This window comes from Pseudochaenichthys georgianus, chromosome 13 (genome assembly GCF_902827115.2).
Source record: "Pseudochaenichthys georgianus chromosome 13, fPseGeo1.2, whole genome shotgun sequence".
Taxonomy (NCBI): Eukaryota; Metazoa; Chordata; class Actinopteri; order Perciformes; family Channichthyidae; genus Pseudochaenichthys; species Pseudochaenichthys georgianus.
In genome coordinates, this window is record NC_047515.1 from 23,971,061 (window position 1) to 23,993,959 (window position 22,899).

The 22,899-nt window shown below is 41.8% G+C and overlaps 1 protein-coding gene across 1 annotated transcript in view; it reads right to left on the reverse strand.

Moving 5' to 3' along the window:
• ppm1lb (protein phosphatase, Mg2+/Mn2+ dependent, 1Lb) overlaps positions 1 to 22,899 on the reverse strand; it is a 44,917-nt gene that overhangs the window by 14,955 nt on the left and 7,063 nt on the right. The gene's annotated exons all lie outside the window — the stretch shown is intronic.

Here is a 22,899-nt window from a genome sequence, read left to right on the forward strand (position 1 = left end):
TGCAGAAAAATCTGAATATGTTATTAGCTGAATGGTAGCTGCTTTTAGCTAAAAACAAATGCAGAAAAAGCTTAATATTTAAAGGAAAAGGTTTAAAAAAGGTATAAACAACAACATGTATAGCCTTGATATCCTGAAATAGCTGAATAATGTAATAGTTGAATGGTTTCTGCAGCTGAAAATAGGCTGAAGTAGTTAAATATCAGATGTAAGTAGTAGTGAATGAATTTGTATTAAGATCAGAAAAGAAAGTAAAAAGGCTTGGGAAAGCAGCAGAATATTTTGACTGTAAACTTTTGAACTAACTTGATGGTGAATTATCTGTCGCAATGGCATTTGATGACACCCCATAATACTCTTAGATGTGTTGATGGCTGCATCGTTACCAAACCTGTGAAGTTTTGGGCCATTTCGAGTATTTTCACTGAAGCTATGAGAAAACCGTGTTTCATGGTGAGCATTGTGTTGCCATGGCAACAGCATTTGAAGAAATCTCAAAACTGTCCTGTAGATGTCTTAATGGCTGGACTGTTAGCACACATGTGAAGTTTGAGCACTTTTTCAACATTTTCATAGGAGTTATACATTACATTAGGAGGTTACATTACTCTCTCTCTTCTCTTGATCGCCCTCTCTCTCTTCTCTTGATCATTCATCATCGGTGTGTGTCTGTGTGTGTGTGTGAGAGAGAGAGAGAGAGCGAGCGAGAGAGAGAGAGCGCGTGCGTGAGAGAGAGAGAGAGCGCGTGCGAGAGAGAGAGAGAGAGAGAGAGAGAGAGAGAGAGAATAACCTGAGGGACAGTGAATGACACACACACACACACACACACGTGTTGAAATGTAATTATATCACTGTATATATATCATCAATAATATGTAAACATTTGAAATGTATGTTAATGTTGTTAATTATTTTGTATTGTGATGCTTTGGCAACATTGTTTAATTTAACTTTCATGCCAATAAAGCCCCTTTGAATTGAATTGAATTGAATTGAGAGGGAATGCTCTGATGATGTCACTCACGTGTGTGTGGCTCCAATCTGCGCAGCAACACCTGACAACCAACTGCAGCACTGAGTCCCATAAGAATGCATTGAGGATTATATCTGACAATTTTGCCACCTGTTAAAAAACTATGGCTCTTATCAAAAAATGAGCAGACCGTGAGCATCAGGGAACCCCAATGAACTGATATATGTATATTTTGGGGTTTTGTGTGTACAATGTGGAGATGGGAGCAGTTTGTCTAAAGTGTACTTCTCTCTGCTCTGAAGAAAGATCTGGAACAATTTAACAAGGGAATCAATTGGGAGCTAGCTGGACTTTTTGTCACTTCATACCCTGAAGAGGCATTTTGTCTAATATTTTTTCTTAATCTTTTTTTATTTTCCAACCTAGGAGAGGTTTTCCTACGTTTTCCATGAAAAAATATGTCTGAGGATACGATACGATACGATATTACTTTATTGTCAGATCAAGTCTGAAATTTGACTTGCGTCACAGCAGCTCCATGTCCAACATCAACAGACAAATATGCATACACAAATACATGAAACACAAACATTTAACATAACAGCACAATCAGTGAGAGAAAAACATGCTCAAAGAGCCTTCAGCGTGCATTTGGTCTGGGATTTAGCTCTGTATTTACTGAGAGGACTGACTGATGCACAAAGGAGTGCTTCAGTCTGACTTTATTGAATCGTGGGACCCTGTATCTCCGATTAGATGGTAGCAGTTCATATTCACTGTTCAGAACATGGTTTGGGTCGGAGATGATGTTGTTGGACAGCCTCACTAGGTTGTTATGATAGGCTGAGTCATAGAGTCTCTGACAGGGTTGACCAACAATCTTTGAGCAGATCTTTAACAGGTGGAGCAGTTTTGATTTTAACGCTGCCGACAGACATTTGTACCAGGTAGTATTGCAGTACTGTAGAATGGACATGATCACAGATGTAAAGAACAACAGAAGAATTTCTCTGCTTGCGCCAAAAGACCTAAGACGGCGGAGAAAATAAATTCTTTGTTTTGTCCTTTTGCACAGATAATCAATGTGATCCTTCCATGACAGCAGATGGTCAATAATTACACCCAGGTATTTGTATGAAACTCCCTGCTTGATCTCATCTGTATGGATGACAATGGGGACTTTATGGGAGTCAGATGGTGAGCCAAAAATGATTTCCTCAGTTTTCTTGGTGTTGATCTCAAGAGCATTGTTATCAGTCCACTCCAGGAGTGTAGGGTTTGGGAAGTATGTCAAGTTTAAAACATTTTTGGGGGAGAATTTTGAGCTGTCCTACACTCTGTTTTGAGATCAAAGCACTCTAGAGTTAACGAGCTGCTCCATCCACTCTAATGTAAAACTCTGAAAAAGGCCTCTCTACCAAGCTCCAAACTAAATTCAATATCTCAGAATGTTTAAAAGATATCAAAAGTAAAAGTCAAGTTTGAATAGCTGAAGGTCTTGTGGTCATTTGAAAATTGGAATGAAGGGTCTGGCTGAAATTATGTGGAAGGAGATGCATTTGGCGCAAAGTGTAGGAAAACAGGATTTGAAGGCATCTCCCATTGACTTCAATGTTAAAAAAATAGTTTAAAAAGCTGAATATTTCAAAAAGTATGAAATATTTTGAAAAAGTTGAAGGTTTCCCATCGATTCCTGAACAGGCTGAATAGTTTAATATTTGAATGGTTTCTGTAGCTGAAAATAAGCTGAAGTTATGGAGAGCCAAAGTATTGGCTGAAATAATAAGGGGAAGAATAAAGTTTTGAAGTACTATAGTGGAATGCTGTAAACAGCATTCGCACTAATAAACAAATCAATCAATCAATCAAAATGATTGCGAGTTGATTTTGTTTTAAATATAATAATTATTTAAGGCTTCAGAGGTGTAAAGGCAAGGTCAATTGGTTTAGAAGAATCAATTCTTCTTGGAGAGAGACCAAAGAAATGCCTTAGAACATTATTAACACAAAGGATTGTAACAGTGTGCCAATGATTTACAAAAGAACCCCTTATATATCTCCATTAAATACCCTCTGGGTGCATCTTGCAGGTGGCATACAAATCAGGTATCGAGGCAGTAACCTGATTGTCCTTTCTGCCTGGCCGCAGCAGATTAATCATCGATAAACAGAGATAAAGAAAGAAAAAGTGCATCGCCAATCAAACGCACACAGGCTCACACCCCGCTGTGAGATAGAGCTGAGCCGGAGAAACTGTATCCTTACCTCTAACCATTTTACTCAACGGATAACACCAACTAAACCTTTTCTCACACATTCCCACCGGCGTTTCAGAGAAAATAATGCCTCCTTCCCCTGGCTCAGTGCCAAACAGGCAAGACGAGCCAGTCCAAGCTCGCAAAGTGAAGTACAAATGTCAGATAATGTTCTGCTGACTGCATGTAGCTCATTTTAAAACATGGTACAGTTGTGGAAAATCAGTGGATCAGATACAATTTAAGACGGAAAAAGGTTTGCAATTTCCTGCCAGTTAACATAATGATGTAGGTCATATCCTCCTGGGACCCGAGGAAAAAAAGTGTCTTCCAATTTCCTTTTTTTTGTGATTTCCTACCTATTTTAGGGTTAAAAAATCTTGCAATTTAGACTTTTTTATTATTTTATGTCCACTGTAGAGGACGTCGGGACCATATTAGTTTGAAAAGACAGCCAACATTAACAGATAGACTATGTAATGTATTATGGTTAGTGTGTGAGTGATATTAATACAATAATACATTCACCTTTATTTAAAACATAAATAAGTAATTGATCTGAACATTGCTGTTTATTTGGTCAATAAAAAACTAGTTTGGTTTTTGGTGAATCTTTCCAGATCTTCAAAGACTTTGTAGTCAATGTACTGGGAAAAGTACCTCATTGACTCCAGTCGGCACGGGCTGTAGGGTCATCTTGACTAGTTTTATGGATGTGGTCTCCATCTGACCATGCTCATAGAAACAAAGCTTGCATTCCTGAGGCAATTCTCATTTTTCATGGCTCCACTTAAAATAAAAACAACAATAAGACATACGTGCTACTCTTGGCCCACAGGGGGCCATGTCTTTCCAGCTCGTCCCTATCTGTCTCCATGTATCCATCTGTGCGCTCATGGAGCCTCCTGCATCTTTCCCCCCCTTCTTCTTGACCCTCTTCTATCCCAGGTGTGAAATCCTCATCTCTCTCATCATCTGAGAGCTCAAAATCTTAATCTCCCTGAACTATCTGGTACAGAAAATGTCTGCTTCAGTTCCGTCTCCTGCAACAATATTGAGTCATAAAGTCCATGAAGATAGTCCTGACGTCCACTAGAATGGACATTTATAAAAGGGCTGTTATTTGAAAACTTGAATTATTGAATTGCTTTCAGAACTAATTATATAGTTCCTCACATGTTAATAAACAAGAACATAATGATTTTCATGGTAAAAATTACAATTACTCAACAATATTTGACTTCTCCTGCTTCTATACAATTTTGTTTTTCGTATGCCAGCCATTTTGGATGAAAAGAAAGAGGAACTTCCCAGCATGCAATTTTAACCAATGACATATTACTGGAAATACCAGGATGTCCTCTGTACAGCACATCAGGGATTGAGAGAGTAGCTCAAAAGAGTAAAAGGAGATGCATGTTAACAAAATGTCCACTACAGTGGACATTTTCAATGGGCTGGGTCCCAGGAGGTACCTCCCTCCCTCTCATTTTAAAACATGGTACAGTTGTAGAAAAGCAGTGGATCAGATACAATTTAAGACAGAAAAAGGTTTGCAATTTCCTGCCAGTTAACATAAGGATGTAGGTCATATGACAGAGGCCCCCTACATGAACCCTATGTCCCAAGTTCTGGCACACTGTTCCCATTTATCTCTCTCTTTCTATACCTCACTTTCTTTCTCTCACTGTATTTCTCTCCCTCTGCTCTGTGAAATTGCTTTCAAGAACTCAGATAACCCTGTCTTTCTGCTCCTTCTCTAGACATGAAAACAACTCGTACTTTTTGTATCTTTTCAGTGTTATTGAGGCGAGGCTTTCCTCTGCAAGCTCTATCACTTTTCCCCATCTTCTTCAGTGAAACTTTAACACTTCCAGTTATCCATTTACAAAAGTCCCTTCTCTTGGCTCCCATGGTGATGTTTAGTCCAACATCTCCATGGATGTCTCTGACATGTTCCTTTATCTTGTCTGAAGACAGGTGACATACCTTCATTCTGCGGTTACCATGCAGAAAGCAAGGGTCATAAATGGAGTTTGAAGGTCATACACAGAACAAAAAGACCTTTGTATGCTAGGGTTATTACTGTGCCAATTACTGAGCAGTTTAATTGTCTGCCTGTCAGTCCTTCACAAAGCACAGGGGCCACAACACTTTTTTTCAGCTACATTTCTCCTGACTATTCTGGATTCATGTGTCTCAGCATGTGAACAGCAGGCAGCCTTGATAGAAGAGGAAGTGCAGTCCAAATCTTGATTATCTGACAATCTAACCTGCTGGCTAACTGGGTCCACACATCGAATACCTGGCTGAAGCCTCTGCATCGGCTCAGTGGATAAAAAGGTGGATGAGGGAGGGATGAATGAAGGTGAAGACTGTAGGATAGGGGGATGAAGACAAGGATCATGGATAATAATACAGATGGGAACAAAATGGAGGATGAGCTTAGCGTTTAGCTCTTCCTGCATTCCTCCATTGTGCTCTTTGCCAAAGGATGAGAAAGCAGAAGCAGAATGAATGGAGTATATCAGGCTCGATATGGGAGAGTTAACTGAGCTGAAAGAGACGGAGAAGGGTCAAAGCAGCAGAGGTCAAGAAACGAAAGGTCTTAGCTTTCCAACAGCAGTTGGAAAGTAGTGTGAAAGAACAAATACAAAAATTATATTTCATTCTGTGGTAGTCACCGAAACACACCAGAACTCATGCAGGAAACAATGAAAACTATTTGTTTGTATGTATCCATGTGTTTGAGAGACCATGAAAAGAAAAAAACATCACAATTTCACAGTAAACTAATTGTTGGTCCAATGCAATGAAAACAAAGTTTGACATTTAAGTAACATCATAAAATATATGAATGATGTAATCAAGTTTAGATTATACATTTTAGAAAAATTGTATTGATGCAATTAAAAGAATAAGAAAATATTTGTCTGTCTATAAAACCCTACTGCCTGTGTTTATCTTGTTTAGATTAATCAATGGTTGAGCTTATGAATTTCCAGGAGAAAAGTAAAACATATTTAACAATGCCAATGCTTTTGGATGATAGTTGACTCCAACTATAATTATTAAGATTTAAAATGTTCTCTGGAGAAACTCTTTGATTTATTAACTGATAATGTTTGCACTGAAGACATCATTGTGACTCCCAGTCCCAAAACGGTGGGTTACATATTGTAACCCTAGTTCTATAAGCACAGGCGGAGCCCTCTACTGGACTCTATGGATACTACTCCCATCAATGATACGCGATTATACACACTGAAGTTGTATAAAAGTAGCCGGCCAATCAGGGCGAGCCTACCTGAATGCGCGCGCAGCTCACAGTACATAAGGCGGGTACGCCTCCTGACTGTCATCCTACACCCCCTTCAGCGAGCGGCATAGGAAAGACAGGGCCCCTAGGTAGAGGGCTCAGCCTGTGCTTATAGACTAGGGTTACAATACGTAACCCACCGTTCTATCTCACACAGGCTCTTACACTGCACTTACGTTGTCCCATGCTCCTTAGGGACCTGGGAAATGTGGTGCGCAGTGAGCCCCATACAGGGCTGGAATACTCCACCCACTGTACCCATAGAGTCCAGTAGCCTGTGTGAGATAGAACAGGAGAGTTGGCTCAGAGTGCCATCAGTCATGGCTGTGCAGAGCGTCACATTGGGCTCTCCTTCACACAACACTTCACTAGCAACAAACAGGAGGTACAAAGGCTTGTATGTTCATACAGTGAATACACTGACCCCCACCAGCTTTCTATCTGAACAGGGCCACCTACACACTTTCACCCGTTCTATCATCTACCCAAACACTCCCTCCTGACTGCTAACTGTGAGCCACTCCGATGGACAGCCCAACAGAAATAGTGGGGCCCTTTAAACACTTCCATCCATCACATCGTCAGGCCGAGGAAAGTCATCGCAGCTTTCTCATAGTCACCCGGGGGGAGTTTCATAACTGAAACTGCTTTCTCTCTGACAGATCTAGCAGGCAGATGGAGAGTACAAAAAGACGAATAGAGGGAGGAGAGACTGAAGAGGAGTGTAAGAACTATTCATTAGTATCACTCGGGCACATCATTAAAGAAAGAGAAAGAGACACAGTCCCTACAGTTTAAAGACTGATATAAGTGACAGAAAACCATCAAAGATTTGAAAAAGAAAGCAGTGGATGCTAGAGAAGAGGGGGGTCTGGAGAAAGAGCATTTTAAAATATTCTTCTTTTAAATTATTAGAAAAAGAGTGATCTCTGAGGAGACTATATTGGCAATTTCTACCTCCAGTATGCAATGATTATTAACTGAGATGTGCTTAATGCTGCAGACAGAGAGGATATTGTTGGCCTTTACCTTAAATAAACCAGGAAACAATAGCTAGGGCAAACTATGCTGGTGCTCACACGTGCTCACTACAGAGTTGTAGTAGGTTTCTCCTCAGGATGACATTGCAGGGCTCAGGCTGTCCACAGGGCCGTGGAGAGCACGAGCATGGAGCCCTAATTTAATTGTCACACCTGAGCCTTGTATGTGTCAAGGCTATGCCAAGTACAGGCTGTAACAGAAATAGAAGCCCTCTTATTTGTACTTGAAGAGGAATTTGAATTGCATGCAAAAACACGTTGGTGCATTACTTTTAAAACCACACATTCATTTGACATTTCTGACATAGAAACAGCAAATAAAATGTAATAATATCCATCTAGAAGCTGTTTTGGGGCTAAGCCTTCAAGTAAACAGTGATAAAGATAAAGTCCATAACATTATTAAAATAAAAATTTATTTTTACATCCGTCATCATTTTATAATAACTGAGCAACTGCAGTGCTAATGCTGAGGAAGAGCATTTGATAAAATGCAAAGAACTAGATAAGCCACTAAATAGATCTTATGGTGATAATGTTTTGTCAACTGTAATCTGTCTGCTATAAAGTTTTATTTTATTGCAGGCAAATACGCTGTAAAGAATTATCTAAATAATGGTCTTAACACTTGAGCATGACAGGTTACTCTTGACCTTGGATATATAAGTTTAGTAGTTTGATAAAAAACATCCCCAAAATAACTTAGAGTTCCACTTACTAGCTGGAGCTTACTTAATGTGGAGATTTAACCTCGCCTTACAAGACACATCTCATGAGAGGAGTGTAATTTACCTGGTTTTACAATATTGATTTACTGCTTTATTCAACATCAAAAACATAGGAAACCAATGTTTAGATTATTTTTTTTAATAAATGAACTCACTTTTTCTATATGGTGAAATATATGTACCCATTTGTATATTAGTACTTTCATATATGGACCAACTGAACAAAAATAATAACTTCTGTAAAGTGAATAAGGATTTCAGAAGCGAAGAGCGGAGCTATAAAAGTAGATCAGCGCTGGGAAGTTGAATAGAAGTCCATTAAAAGTGGCAGGAAATGCTTCAGTGCCTTTAGCCTTCACAGAGAGGGTGAGACAGAGAGGTCGAGAGAGGGCGAGAGAGAGAGAGAGAGAGAGAGACCAACATGACATACTGCCTCTCGGGTAAACACAGTCAGCCCCGGATCCTTTCTCTCTCTCTCTATGACTGTGAAAGATTAGAGAACGGGAGGTGTATGACTGGGATGATAAGAACATCTGGCTGCCAAAGCCTCCGATTGCGTCTCATTCAGAAGTCCCCTATAACTTGCGTAAACACACAAAGACCTGCCCACGAGGACAACAGACTGCAGGTTCTTGGCTCATTCCGTTGCCAATAAAGAAGATTTTACAGCGAAGGTGACCGGCGTCTAGCGACTCCAAATCTACCACTGTAAACACACACAGACAGGTACACACTCAAAATACACAAACGGAGAGAGATCCTGCCCCTCCTCACTCATAAACTGAAAGGAACTATTACAGAGTTGATTCACATTCAGGCTGTGAACCTGCTCTGAACCGTCAGTCTGCATTCCCATTTGCAATACACACAACTTTGAGAGAGATCTCAGCGAGTGTCCTTGCAGAGGCAGCGTGTACCATTAGAGGAGGTGAAAACTCATATTAAACCTAAACAGTCTATTAGAAGGAGGACGTCTGGCTGATCCATGGCTTCCCGCAGCCTAACCTCGTAATAAGAGCACACTGTCGGTGTCTACGGCCTGGACACCGACTCAATAATAGACGGATGTTTAGAAAAGTGGCTCAGCATCCTTTCAAGGCTCTGTGGTGCCAGACCATGATTCATATAACTGCTGGAGCGTGCCAGGATTAAAGCAGCTCATATTACAGCCGGAGCAATGCTGCTTATTTGCTGTAAATAAAAGGTTACAATACACTGGCTGATTTAATAAGTTTAACATACAGTAAACATTTATGATGAAGCATTTGTTTTTTAATACCTACAAATAAATGAACATTTTGAATGTATTCATGTACCTTGTGTAATTGTGTCATTTTTCGGACATGGCTGATGCATTCAGTAGTTTAACAAAATCCCTGAGGACTTTTACGTCATCTAGATCTGCAGTAATTAATCAAATAATCTAATAAACAACTATTTATGATACTTGATTAAGTTATTTTGCAGGCAAAAGATTAATCGCTTAATAATTGGCAGATATATAAATAATAATAAAACAATATTTAAATGAAGCCCTACTGATATTGTCTGTCTCGCTCTCTCTCTCTCTCTCTGGCAGCTCTCTACTACCACGGCTGTGCTGTAGTTTCTAACATAAGAAGCAGTAAAACAACACTGGCCTATCTTGTAAGTAATACACTTCACAAGGCAGAAATGAGCACCTTACCTAAAATGCAGCCGAATCAACAGACCCACAATCTCTTTACACAGTCACTAGAACGCTCGCCTGGGATGTGTAATGCCATCTTCAACGGCTCAGTGTTTTGAAAACTAGTGTTGCAGTGCTTTAACATTGTTTTCCTTCTATATTCACCTAATAGAGGCAAGAAAACTGCTGCCACCTAAACTGGAAACAACAAACTAAAAAAGGTCATGGGAAATGTTAGGCAAACATTTTCCAAGGCGCTGAAGCTCCCACATCTCTAGCATGGCAGTAAATAACCTTTCAGACTTTATTAAATAACATTCAGACTTCATTTTCCATCTTGACTTCCACTCAAACACAGCCCTGCTGCAGTATGCAGTAAATGTGGCACCCATGAAATGAACTGCTAGGCGTGAAGCACTACTGCCCTGTAATTTCTTGGGTAATAATCTACACATGGCTTGAGTAGCAGCAGTATTGCAGAGGAATATATGTGGTGTGTGGGCAATGGCATGTGTGCCAATATCCAGGTATTTTTGTGTCATAGACACATGAACAGAAACAGGTATTACACTTTGGCCTAGGCGGTGCACACGTCACAAACATGTCTCACAGAGCGGAGGGGCTACAATTAGAATAATTCCAACTGGCCTAAACCAGCAAGGGCCATAAACACCATAGTGAGAGCAAAAGAGAGTGATGGAAAAAACAAGACAAATTAATTCAGAAGGAGGTGAGAGGGAGAGGTGACAAAATCATCTTGGATGAGCACTCGGGTGAGAGAAAAGACAAGGAGAAAAGACGGAGAGAAAAGGTTCTCACTTTGAAAAGCTTCAAAGTGAGGTGTGCAACTGATTAGAAAACAGACTGGTAGTGCTTCACTTTCAAGCTTTATATATATATCTACGTACAGCTGCTGTCCTAGAATAATGACTTTTTCGCTAAGCAAGAGGCTCTTTGTTACTTCCATCTTGTGAGAATGAATAACAACAGATGTATAACCAGAAGGAGCCACAACAAATACCGAGGTTAGGTTTTACAAGTCGGGGCAACAACAGTCACTTTCTTTACAAAATGATAGCTCATTTCTAGGATTCATTTCAAAGAGGTTTTCTGCAAAGCAACACTTCAGCCCTGATTAGGGGGTATTCATGCTAGAACATGATGTTACCGCGAGAAGGTGGTGTTTTGGTGTTGTGACCTCAGTGCAGACTATGCTTTGGATACTTTCTCATCCTCCTCCAGTAAGTCTATTATTACCAACAGCTACTAACAACAAAAGCATAATCTTACTCCTTTACTCCCGCTGAAAGGAGAAAGAAAAGATCATTCTGAAGACCTATTACAAATTCCTACTACATTACTGAGCAAAGACTCATCTTCCAAGACTCATCTAGAAAACTACAGACTCTGATCATATTGGTTGAAAAGTAGGGAGGAGGGGTTTAGGTAACAAATGGAGCAATGTCACCAAGTTGCAGGGTCAACATTTCCACTGCACAGATCAGCCTGTCTTTTATGCAGAGAAAAGGCATTATTGATTGTTTAGTGCAAGCCAAGGCATTATATACCCCGAGTGATGGCCCCATCCTTCTTTCTTGTACAACGGATTATATCATGTGACGATAGTTTATTGATCAGTGCAGCTCGAAAACGTTTGAGTAGTTAATAAATTAGAACAGAAAACTAGTTGAAAACTGATGAGGTCTGAATAATACCAAACCCCAGCTGATAAACAGTTAAGTTTGCTTCTTATCACACGACAGGAGGCAGACCATTACACACTAGCATGTTCTTTAAATAAGCAGATGCAAGGCTAGAACAATGACTTCTTTTGTTCAGGACCCAGAGGGTTTGGCTAAGCACTTCTCTGATATCTATCAGCTCACAGATGTCCTTGTGCTGAGGACAGGGCCAGCACTATTAAAACTTTCTCAAACACAATGGTACATAACAATAGTTTTTGATCAAAATACTATGAAAGTGCTGATGCTTTGTGTCTCCATAGGCGTATCCTTTGGGATCTATTAGAATTTCACTTGCCCTTCAGACCCCAACACTTACCTCTGGTCTATTGATATACACACAGTATCATTCCTGTGTGTGTCTGTGGAGTATGCTGCTGACATTAACTGGTCTTCTGTCTGTCTTTTGATTTGTAGGAAAGGAAAAACTTCAGGGAGTTTATGTATATGACACTAATCAGCAGCCATACTCTTCACATGCAGAGGGAAAATGCTGTATTCTCTTTGTTGTATGTTGTTCTGCGGTCATGGGGGATCTTCCACAGCCAGACAGGGGCCGATAATTATTAGTTTAAATACATGACAAAGTTAGACTGTCAATTCTTCCTTTAAATCAAATAATCTTCATTGATGACATTACGTAACATTATTCCAATGTCTAGTGGACTGAATGATCAGCTGGTATGCATGCCATTGCTATTTAAAAAAGTTCCTAAAACAGTAGTGTTTCACAGTCTCTCATATCATTTCACTGTGTTGTCACACATTGAGTTCATGTTCATTTACCCATGTGGTCAGAAGAAACAGCAGTGTGTAACATGGTGACGGAGTTGTGAAGACAGCAGGGAAAACTTCCAAAAAACAAGAGTGAGTGTTCCTCTGCTCCCTTTGAATGTGGGGCACACAAAGCCTAGAGCAGATGAGCTAAGTAAATGTCCACACACACACACACACACACACACACACACACACACACACACACACACACACACACACACACACACACACACACACACACACACACACACACACACACACACACACACACACACACACACACACACACACACACACACACACACACACACACACACACACACACACACACACACACACCCTCTGCACCCACACACAGATCACACACACATATACGCACACACTTGGCAAATGTTCTTATTTGTATTCCTGCAATCTGGGGCCTCCGTTCTCTGGCAGACACTGATATATCAACGGCATGAATATTCATTCAGTATAGTCAGGGTGGCAAGCTCCCCCAGCCCCTTCCTGAAAACTGGCACACACTCACACACAAACACTATGGGAATGTACACTGCAACCCTTGCACATGCACATACAGTATGTCAACACTGAACAGTTGAGGGCTGCCACATCGGGGTCTTTCACCATGAGCTAATAGACCATGTCAGAATCTGTCTATCACTCCATGCATGCACACAGAAAACGATGTCTAAAAAAGAGGTTTATCTCAGTCTCTATCTGCTGTGATTGAAGCCGCTTATCAATCATTTCCTGGTTGATTTATTGATGCAGCAGATCTCCCCTGGTAGATTAATCACATCTGTCTAGAAGCCTTTTCTTATGTTTGATTAGCTTCTCAGAGGAGACTGAAACCTGTGAATGTGCGCCCACACACACACACAAAATGCACAAGGAGCATCAGTCAGTCCTTAGATGCCCTTCTTCAGCCATTAAAGAGGAGATTCGCTAGAATCCAATCTGATAAAGAAATCAGTCAATAATTGAAAAGCTGCATTACTCCACAATGATGTTGTTGACTTCACGAGTTGATCACGGCTCCCCCTCGCTGTGTGTGAGTGGAAAGCTATTAAAGGTTCTGGTGGAGGAGAGACAATGAAAGACTTCTGTCATTTTGCTTCTGTCATCTCCGCTCACCAACTTCTTCACGCTTCATTAGTCTGTGCTGGTTTTCACTCTCTCTCTAAAATATCCTTTTATATTTCTCTCAACTTCACTGCAAGCACAATGCACACAAATGCAGTTATACCATAAAGCTTGTTTTCAGTTAAACTTGTCCTTGTTCTTTAAAGCCTGACTTTCTTTAGCTCCAACTGAAAATGTGTATGTGTAAATGCAACCTCCTCTTCAGGTGGATACATCCTCTGCTGTTGGTAAAAGAGATCAAAAACAATAAAAGCAAGAAACTGAGATAAATAGAGACTGAGCACAAAGCTTGCACTCCAGGTTAGATCTAGAGGACGGACACAATTCAAAGATTGAGAGATTAAAGGGGCGAAATGTGAGATAAAAGAATTTCCAGTGTTCGTACCAAAGCTGTAGTTCGAGAGGAAAGCAAACCCAGTTTTCTGTTTACAGATTACCACCTCTGTTGAGCTTGTGTGTTTTATCACACCACAATGCCTTCACTGCAGGCCCGAGAGAGACGGCTAGATAGGAAGGAAAGAAGGCTGGAGCTGTCTACCTTTAGAGGTAAACACACACTGGCCTACTCCGAAGGCCCCCTTTCCCTGTATTACTCCTTCCTGCTGTAGGTTAACGCCTTTTACCAAAGGCAACTAATATCAAATTGTGAAAATACCCATTATGCTTGGCAGACAACATTATTTCATCAATGTATTAGGTTTCTTTAACTCTTATTTGGCCTGATCAACCTTTTTCTGAAGTGTCAGATCTTTGAAAGCTATGCGCACCGTGTGGTTTGATGAATGGGCGCTCATGCTGAACAAACTCTGCTCCGAAACCTGAAAAAGCTCAGTTTAACATCCTCACATTTTAGTAGCTTGTACACCTGATGCTTATAGAAATGCAGATTGTGTCGTTTTTGCAGTCGTTCTCAAAAGACTCCACAAGGCACATTGCAGCCCTTTCTGCCAAGTGCCGCTTCTACCGCCCTGAGTGGACAGCTTCCTGGACTCCATTCATCCCTTCCTGTGTCCATCCATTCATGGTCGCTCTCATCCCCATACAGCTGGTTTCTTTGGCACAACAACTCTTTCAATTAAACAATGTTGCACACATGAAAAATATCCCCACAGCTGGCATATGGTGCAAAGTAACTATTCCATATTTCACATTCACCTAATTTCCATATACACCTACAGCATGTTGAGCAGCAGCAGGAGGCCGGCCCATAATTGGGGCATCAATAAATAAGAAACATTGCAAAGCTTGGGTTTGTGCTGATTTGTTTTGCAGGAGATGCATGTGTGAATAAATTGATGGCTTTTCATTTTAATAGCACCGCACTACGCTGGTGTCATCTACATTACTAACAACCTCTCTTTCTCTCACACCTTACGTTCTCCTCCTGCATCACTACCACATCATCAGACTTCTCATCTCCCTTTTCATTTACAATCCCCCCCCCCCTGCTTTTTTCCGGTGCTTCAATCTATATCCTTGTCCTTTTTCTTAACCTCACCCCCTTTCCCTTGCTGTCACTCTGGAGACAGATGTTGCATTTATCACGTTAATTACAAACTGCCTGCCTCTTCTCTCCGGCTGATTAGTGACATCAAGAAAATGCACAGAGTTCATCACAAGGTTATCCAACAACAATCCTGGTGTGAAATATGCAATCCAAATATGTAACTTTCTTCAAAAGTCCACTTACAATTCCTGACCGAAGGAAAATTAAGGCTTTTGTATATGTATTGATTACTTGGTGGGGAAGAAACATTGATTAGATTCAATGGACAGAGTCTTGGTACGAGGTAAGTTTATGAGTGTGCATGAGGACAAGGCTTTGCATTACGAAGCTTTGATTACAGGAACCACACAGTAGAATAGGACTGGGAGATCTAAGCAAGAGTAAACAAAAAAGAATAAGACATGCATGTAAGTGATGCCAGATACAAGCACAGCAACAGAGGTAGATCCTGCACAACGTCAGTCGGTGTGACACGCTTGTCCTTTCCCACACTGGCTGGGAGTAACGGATGTCTGAGCTAAGACGATCTCTGCTAACACTCAAATCAGCAAAACAGAACAAGGCAATGGCTGTCACTTAACCTATTTTAGTTACGTTCCAGAAGTAGAGCAATGAAAAATCTCGTGACCTGCTGATGTCATTTTCCTTTATTTTTTAGCATTATGACAGACGATGAGGTGGTGATTTTTTCCTCAAACTTAACTTAGGTTGGATTAATTGACATGGTAAACAGCATTATGACAGATGATGAGGTGGTGATGACACAATGCTGCTTCATGACGGTTCAAATCTTAAGCATAGCCAAGTTCCCATACAACATAATGAGGACACGATGCGTAGCCAAAGACTAAACCAAGTGCCCGCTTCCCAAATCAATCACAAATGTTGCCCAATACAGCTCAGAAATAGACTGTGGGCATTTGGGCTGGCCATGTTCAATAAGATTTACGTGGAACGCATCCAACGACTCTAATAAATATAATTGCTGGTTATATACGGAATAAGCTTGCCCACGTTGGGAATCATTTGGGATTCAAATGGTTCTAATCATTTCAATGTTGGTTTGCAAACTCTTGACAGCTTCTACATTTGTTGTTGTGCCTGCACGGTGAGGGGGGGGTTGCAGGCCCAGTGGCAGAGCCAGCAGGCCACGGCTCTCCAGCCCACTTTCCACAGCAGGTGACTCATGGAGCAGACCCAGTCCACTTTGGCCTGCTCACTATTTCTAGCCTTAAAACACCACTGCTCCCCCAACGGACAGACTGCTAAGAATAGAAGAAGGATACCTCTGCCTTTGCTGCAGACATTTTTTTCAAATTGACCTCTCGCTGATCTCTAAACTCCATGGAGGTGCTTAATGTTATTATTTCCCTACTAGAAGGTGAGTTTTTCCTCTTCAAATCTAAGGGTCTTTGGATAAAGCTTGTTGTATGTTGTACAGGTTGGGAAGCAACTCAAATTCAAGCACAAATTCAGCTAATTTGTGATTTAACTTAGCAGTACTAAAGGGCTACTCTTAACTTATCAAGCAGCTACAAGAGTAACGGCAGTGCTGCCAGAGCAACTCGTAATTATTTTCATAACCAATTCTGCTGAATATTTGCACAATTATTCATTTTAAAACTATCAAGTGAAAGAAGGAAATGTGGGTAACAGTTTCCAACAGTGTAAGGTGAGGTCTACAAATGTTTGTCGTTTTCCTCCCAGCAGTCCAAAGCCATTCAGTTTGCTATGAAATGTATATCTGAGGACAGCAGCAAATCCTCACATTGGAGAAGCTAGAGCCATTGATGTGTTGGCATTTTAGCATGAAGAATTATTAAAGGTCACCTATTATGCAAAATCCACTTTTTCATGTATTTTATACAAAAACATGTGTCCCCTCTGTGTAAAGAGATTCTGAAACTTTCAGGAAAGAAGCTTTGCTCACTTTTTGTCCTGATCCATTTATATAAAAACCTGTCAGAAAATGACCTGATCAGATTTTGGCCACTTTATGATTTCATAATGATTTTTTAGCTTGTGTAACCATTAACCAACCAAGCAAGGTAACCCCCCCACCCACCTTATCACCTGAATCTCCTCCTAGAGCACCATTGTGTTCTTTTAAACCATATATCTCGCAGAGGGGCGTGGGGAGTGGCTCCTTATTTTCATCTAAAGTAACAGACAGAGGCCGTTTCTCAATCGCGAGTACACATGCTGCAGAGCAACTATTTCAAGTATACTACGTCAGAGTGGCGCAGAATGCTGGACATTTAACATGCTTTTAAACAGTCCTTCGGCGCCACTCGATGACGTAGTATACTTGAAATAGTTGCTCTGCAGCAGTTTTACTTGCGATTGAGAAACGGCCAGAGAATCAGCACTTTTGAAACAGGGCTGAAACAGAGGGGTTTATGGGATGCTGCAATGCATGATCTGTTTGGTATTTCGAGACAAACACTTCAGAGACATGTGTTGTATACATCTTAGAACTATAATATATTGATTAAATACAGTATAAAAGGCGACCTTTAAAGTAATTACTCAATTATCAAAACTACGGCCATCAATGTACGCCATTGTTTTGCAAGACAAACTAATGTTAACTGGTTTCATGATACTGGCTTGTGTACAGCAGACTGACACTGTCACTCAGACATACATTGTGACAGTATACATGCATCTGCACACTCCCAAAGGATGCTGTGTTCAGTCTGTGTGAACCAGGAGATGAAAGGTAGTGTGTGTCGTGCTGCAGAGTGTGTGTCATCTTCAGAAGACATGATGATTTAGGTTGAGTGTGTGTTGAGTGTGTGTTGGGTGTGTGTGTTGTAAGTAAAAGTGGTGGACTTCCCCCAGGACTGGAGGCAGCAGACTCTTTAATTCAAATTCAAAATTCAAAAGTTTTTATTGTCATTGTACATATATACAACGAGATTCATGGTTGCTGCTCCAGCGAGTGCTTTAAAAACAGACATATTAAACACAAAATAAAAGGTCTGACAGTTACGACCAGCAAGTAGTGCACACAGCTTCGGATCGTCAAGTAGATGACCAGGATTAATAAATAAATAAATAGATGAATAAAATAGAATTATGATAAAATATATATATATGATAAATATTACAGTATACATAAAAACAGACCAGGATTATTGCACAGTGGGGATGTGGGGAGTTATTTTTGTGTGTTTAATGTCCTAATGGCCCATGGGAAGAAACTGTGAGTCTGGAGGTGCGGGCTTTCAGTGAACGGTAGCGCCGGCCCGAGGGCAGCAGGTCGAACAGATGACGGGCTGGGTGGGATGAGTCCTTCAGGATGGAACTGGTCCTCCTGAGGCAGCGAGACCTGGTGATGTCTTCCAGGGAGGGCAGAGGGCAGCCAATAATCCTCTGGGCCGTGTTAATGACCCTCTGCAGAGCCTTCCTGTCGGCAGCCGAGCACCCTGCATACCAAGCAGAGATGCAGTATGTGAGGACGCTCTCAACTGTCGAGCGATAGAAGGTCACCAGCAGCTTCTGATTCAGATGGTTCTTTCTGAGCAGTCTCAGGAAGTACAGTCGCTGCTGGGCCTTCTTTATCACTGCCGTGGTGTTTGTGGACCAGGTGAGCTCCTGGGAGATGTGGACTCCCAGGAATTTAAATGAAGGCACCCTCTCTACACAGTCCCCATTAATGTAGAGGGGGGCGTGGTCTATGCTTGTTCTCCTGAAATCGATAATGATTTATTTCGTTTTTATGGAGTTAAGCAGTAGGTTGTTGACCGCGCACCACTCCGTCAGTTTACTTTTTCAAAGCAGTGATAAATAAGTCAGACAGACTGCAGAGAGATAAGGTGACTCAGTGGGAAGGGGTGAGGACGGGTGGGGTGAGGGAGACGGAGGTAGCAAAGGAGAAGGGGGGGGGATAGATATAGTGAGGTGAAAGGAGAGATAAGAAAAAGGTAATAGAGCAAAAGGTCAGAGAAGACATGGAGAAAAGGAATGGGGGGAAACAGAAATGACTTCTTGTTCCTTAAAAAGGCACGACAGTCAAATCCAGACACCTCTGGCAAAAAGGGACATTTCTACACACAGACAGTAGGTTACCATAAACATTTGAACACACCAGGAACAGTGTTGGAGAAACACTGTTTTCTCCACTCTTTGGGTTTGTTTTAATGCACCGATATCTCATGTGGCTGAACTGTGTACGACCTTGCAGCTGCCTCTTTATGATAGGAGGAGGCAGGGCATTTCAGGTTGTTGATCTTTATGAGGAGACAGGCACATACTTGTTGTCTCCTACATTATCTCACAACTGCTGGAAGTCCAGAAGACGTCACAGATGACCCATCGCAGATGACCCGACTTTCCGACACCCGCGGCTGATATTAGCGCCACCTCGATTTACGACTTTGTTGTTATCTCCAGTGTTTTGGACTATATAAGCCTGATGTTTTTTCCTGCTCCGAGCAACATACCTCATGTTTGTGAGATAACCCATATCCTTTGTATGTGATTTAACTCTGCTCCTTCTTGCAAGAATAAACTAGAACCTGATTATTGATTCTCAACCTGGTGTCGAGTGATATTTTCCTAACAAACAGTAAGCAAAGTATTTCCTTACAAACCCCTAAAAGGTGCTCCCTTGCCAACATTGACCAGGACACACTAAGGGGGAAAGATGAGAGATCAGAGATAGAGAAACACAGAAGCGATGAGTAGGTAAGGTGGAGGAAGGGGAGTGCATGAAGGGTAGGAAGGAGGAGAAGAGATGGAGAGAAAACAGAGACAGTTACTGTGTGGAAAAGGTCAACAGAGACAGAGAGCAAGTGTGAGGGAGAAGATGAGAAATAGAAGAAAAAGGTGGAAAAGTATGTCATGTTTCCTCGGGGGAGGAACTGCCCCATGGTGCCGGGGCTTTCAGCCTGACAGACTTATGATCAGAAGATGAAAAAACCTCCACGGGCACTTCATACGCAATCTTTTGCCTCTGAATCTATACAAACGTTCTGTATAACACGAGTTATGCTGCAAGCCTGGGAAATGTCAAAGCTATGGGCAAGGCATCCATGTTTTATCCCATTCTTTTCTAAAGGAAATAAATTCTTCCCTAGCTTTTCTCCACTCCCAAACAGCAACTTTAAGCTTTCACTATCTTCATACTTCTGTAAGCCTGTAGCATTTTTATGTTTCTAGCTGCTTTATCAATCGCTCTCCTCTTTTCTCCTCTCTTGCCCTCTCAGCATCTTTCCCCCCCATGTCCTCATCTCGCCTGACCCCACTGAGGGCACTTATTATCCATGCCATCATTTTCCTCTCCACTCACCCTGAATGAAGCATCTCTCTTCCTCTGAGCAGATAGCTGCCAGCTATGCTGCTGAAGCTCATTCAATCAACTCAGGAATAGGGCAGAACGGCAGACTTTCAGGATAACAAAACAAGCAGGTACTGGATATGTGAACCATATACAGTCTATGGTGTGAACACATGGAAAGAGGAGGAATCTAAAAATATGTCCAACAGGAGGGGAAGTGGAATTAAATGTGGAAATAAATAAATACAGAGAAGTGGGAAAGGGGTGAAAAATACAAAAAGTGAATCCATGGAGAGAACGTATAGTCCCAATCTCCCCAGTGGGATTAGTGTAAATCTAATCTGCCCCGCTGTCTCTTTTACTCCTTTTAGCCTCGATTTAGAGACGCTCTCAGGAAGAGAGCAGGGATCCTGAGAGCCTTGAGCTATACACACACACACACACACACACACACACACACACACACACACACACACACACACACACACACACACACACACACACACACACACACACACACACACACACACACACACACACACACACACACACACACACACACACACACACACACAACACACACACACACACACCACACACACACACACACACACACACACACACACACACACACACACACACACACACACACACACACACACACACACACACACACACACACACACACACACACACACACACACACACACACACACACACACACACACACACACACACACACACACACACACACACTTTTCGGCTCTCTTCCCGTAAGCCTTCCTTACGATTTGAATTAAAGATAACCTGGCTCAGGGTTGGGTCATAAAAAGGGTGTAATTGAAGGTTTGTAGTTCACTGTGAATAGAAACCATGTGCAAATATCAAACATTCATATTGGCTGCATTCCTCCTGTCTGGATGGTTTGATGTCTGGAAGACTGTGCAGCACATGTGTGCGGCAGACGGAGTGCAACTTAACATTAGAAAAAGGACGTTATATCTGAGAGAACTTAGATTTAATTAATCTAATCGGTTGTGTCTAACTTGTAGATATCTAAAGTGACAAACGGACACAACCAGGAGGCCTGTATCCATTTACCAGGATGCACCTGCCCTGCCCACAGGCCCATCTGGCCAACGAGAAGAGGGAAAGAGTCACAACTGTGACCGTTATAGAAAAAACCCGTCCCTGTCTCTTTTTTGCACACAATCACACCAATGTTGCTTGCTCTGAGCAGCTGCGACTTGCTACCTCCCCTCAGCCAACATTTGTCTCCTGCCTTCCTTCACTGCCAAGACAGCGAGCAGGCAAACTCCAACTGACTCATCTATTTTCTAAATTATAGACAGACAAACAATTGTGGAGCTGGCACTGACATGCAGACTGAGGCTCCTATAGTCAGATTGACATTTTAGAATATACTCAAAAGTAGTGCAACATTGTTTGAATTCGGCATTTTACATAACTGCCTTCCATGTGAAGAATGTCTCGCTTTCAAAACCAATAGTAGATTAGACCGAGCAGCATGCAATTCCACCCATGTGATTTGATTTAGGGGCTGCTAATCAGCTGCAAGCCAAAAACACACATACGATTGTACAATCTAATAGCTGTGTATTGGAGCATTGTGCATTCAGGGCAAGACTTGGAGCTTTGCAATGTCTAGAATTGGAGTTCAAGCCTACACTTCCAACACAATCAGCATGCTTGGCATCTAGGGAACTCACAACATGGGCTGAGTGTTGCAGCCAAGGCAAGTGTGGACACAGTGGGGTCTGGGGACAGGCTATAATGGGGGGGGCAGCAGGTTGACACAGCCTCAAAGATGGCATGTATGTGGCCCATTCATTCTCTGCCAACCCCCTAAGAGAATGGAGGAGATGGAAGTAGGAGGTAAAAATAAGTGAAAAGAGAAAACAGGGTGATGTGGGATGACAAGAGGGGGATTTAGCAACCAAACAAAACGGCTCCTACCAAACCCACCTTTCATCCCCACGTCAGCTCAAACCACCCCACAGGGAGGAGGAGGAGGAGGAGGAGGAGGAGGAGGAGGAGGAGGAGGAGGAGGAGGAGGAGGAGGAGGAGGAGGAGCAGCCAAACAGCAGGAAGCTCCAATTTTGCAGATAACTTTCCAAACAAGACTTCCTCCAAAAATACTCAGCATACACATGAAGTGAACAATGACCTTGTGGCTTCCTTCTCCTGGGAGGTGCGTGTATATTTAGTCAGGGGAGGTTAGCAGGAGGGTTTGAGAGACAGGGAGTTAAATTATTAAGCAGGCTCTGCTGGCAGGGAGGGACGGCACGCTGAAAGAAGGAGTTCTTATCTGGCACTGCATCCCGTCGGAAAACACACACATAATCCTGTCACACCGACACAAACGCGTATAAAACCAGAGAAGTGCATGTTCTCTCTAACCTCCTAAATGTTCTAATCTTAAAAAAGGAGAAGATATT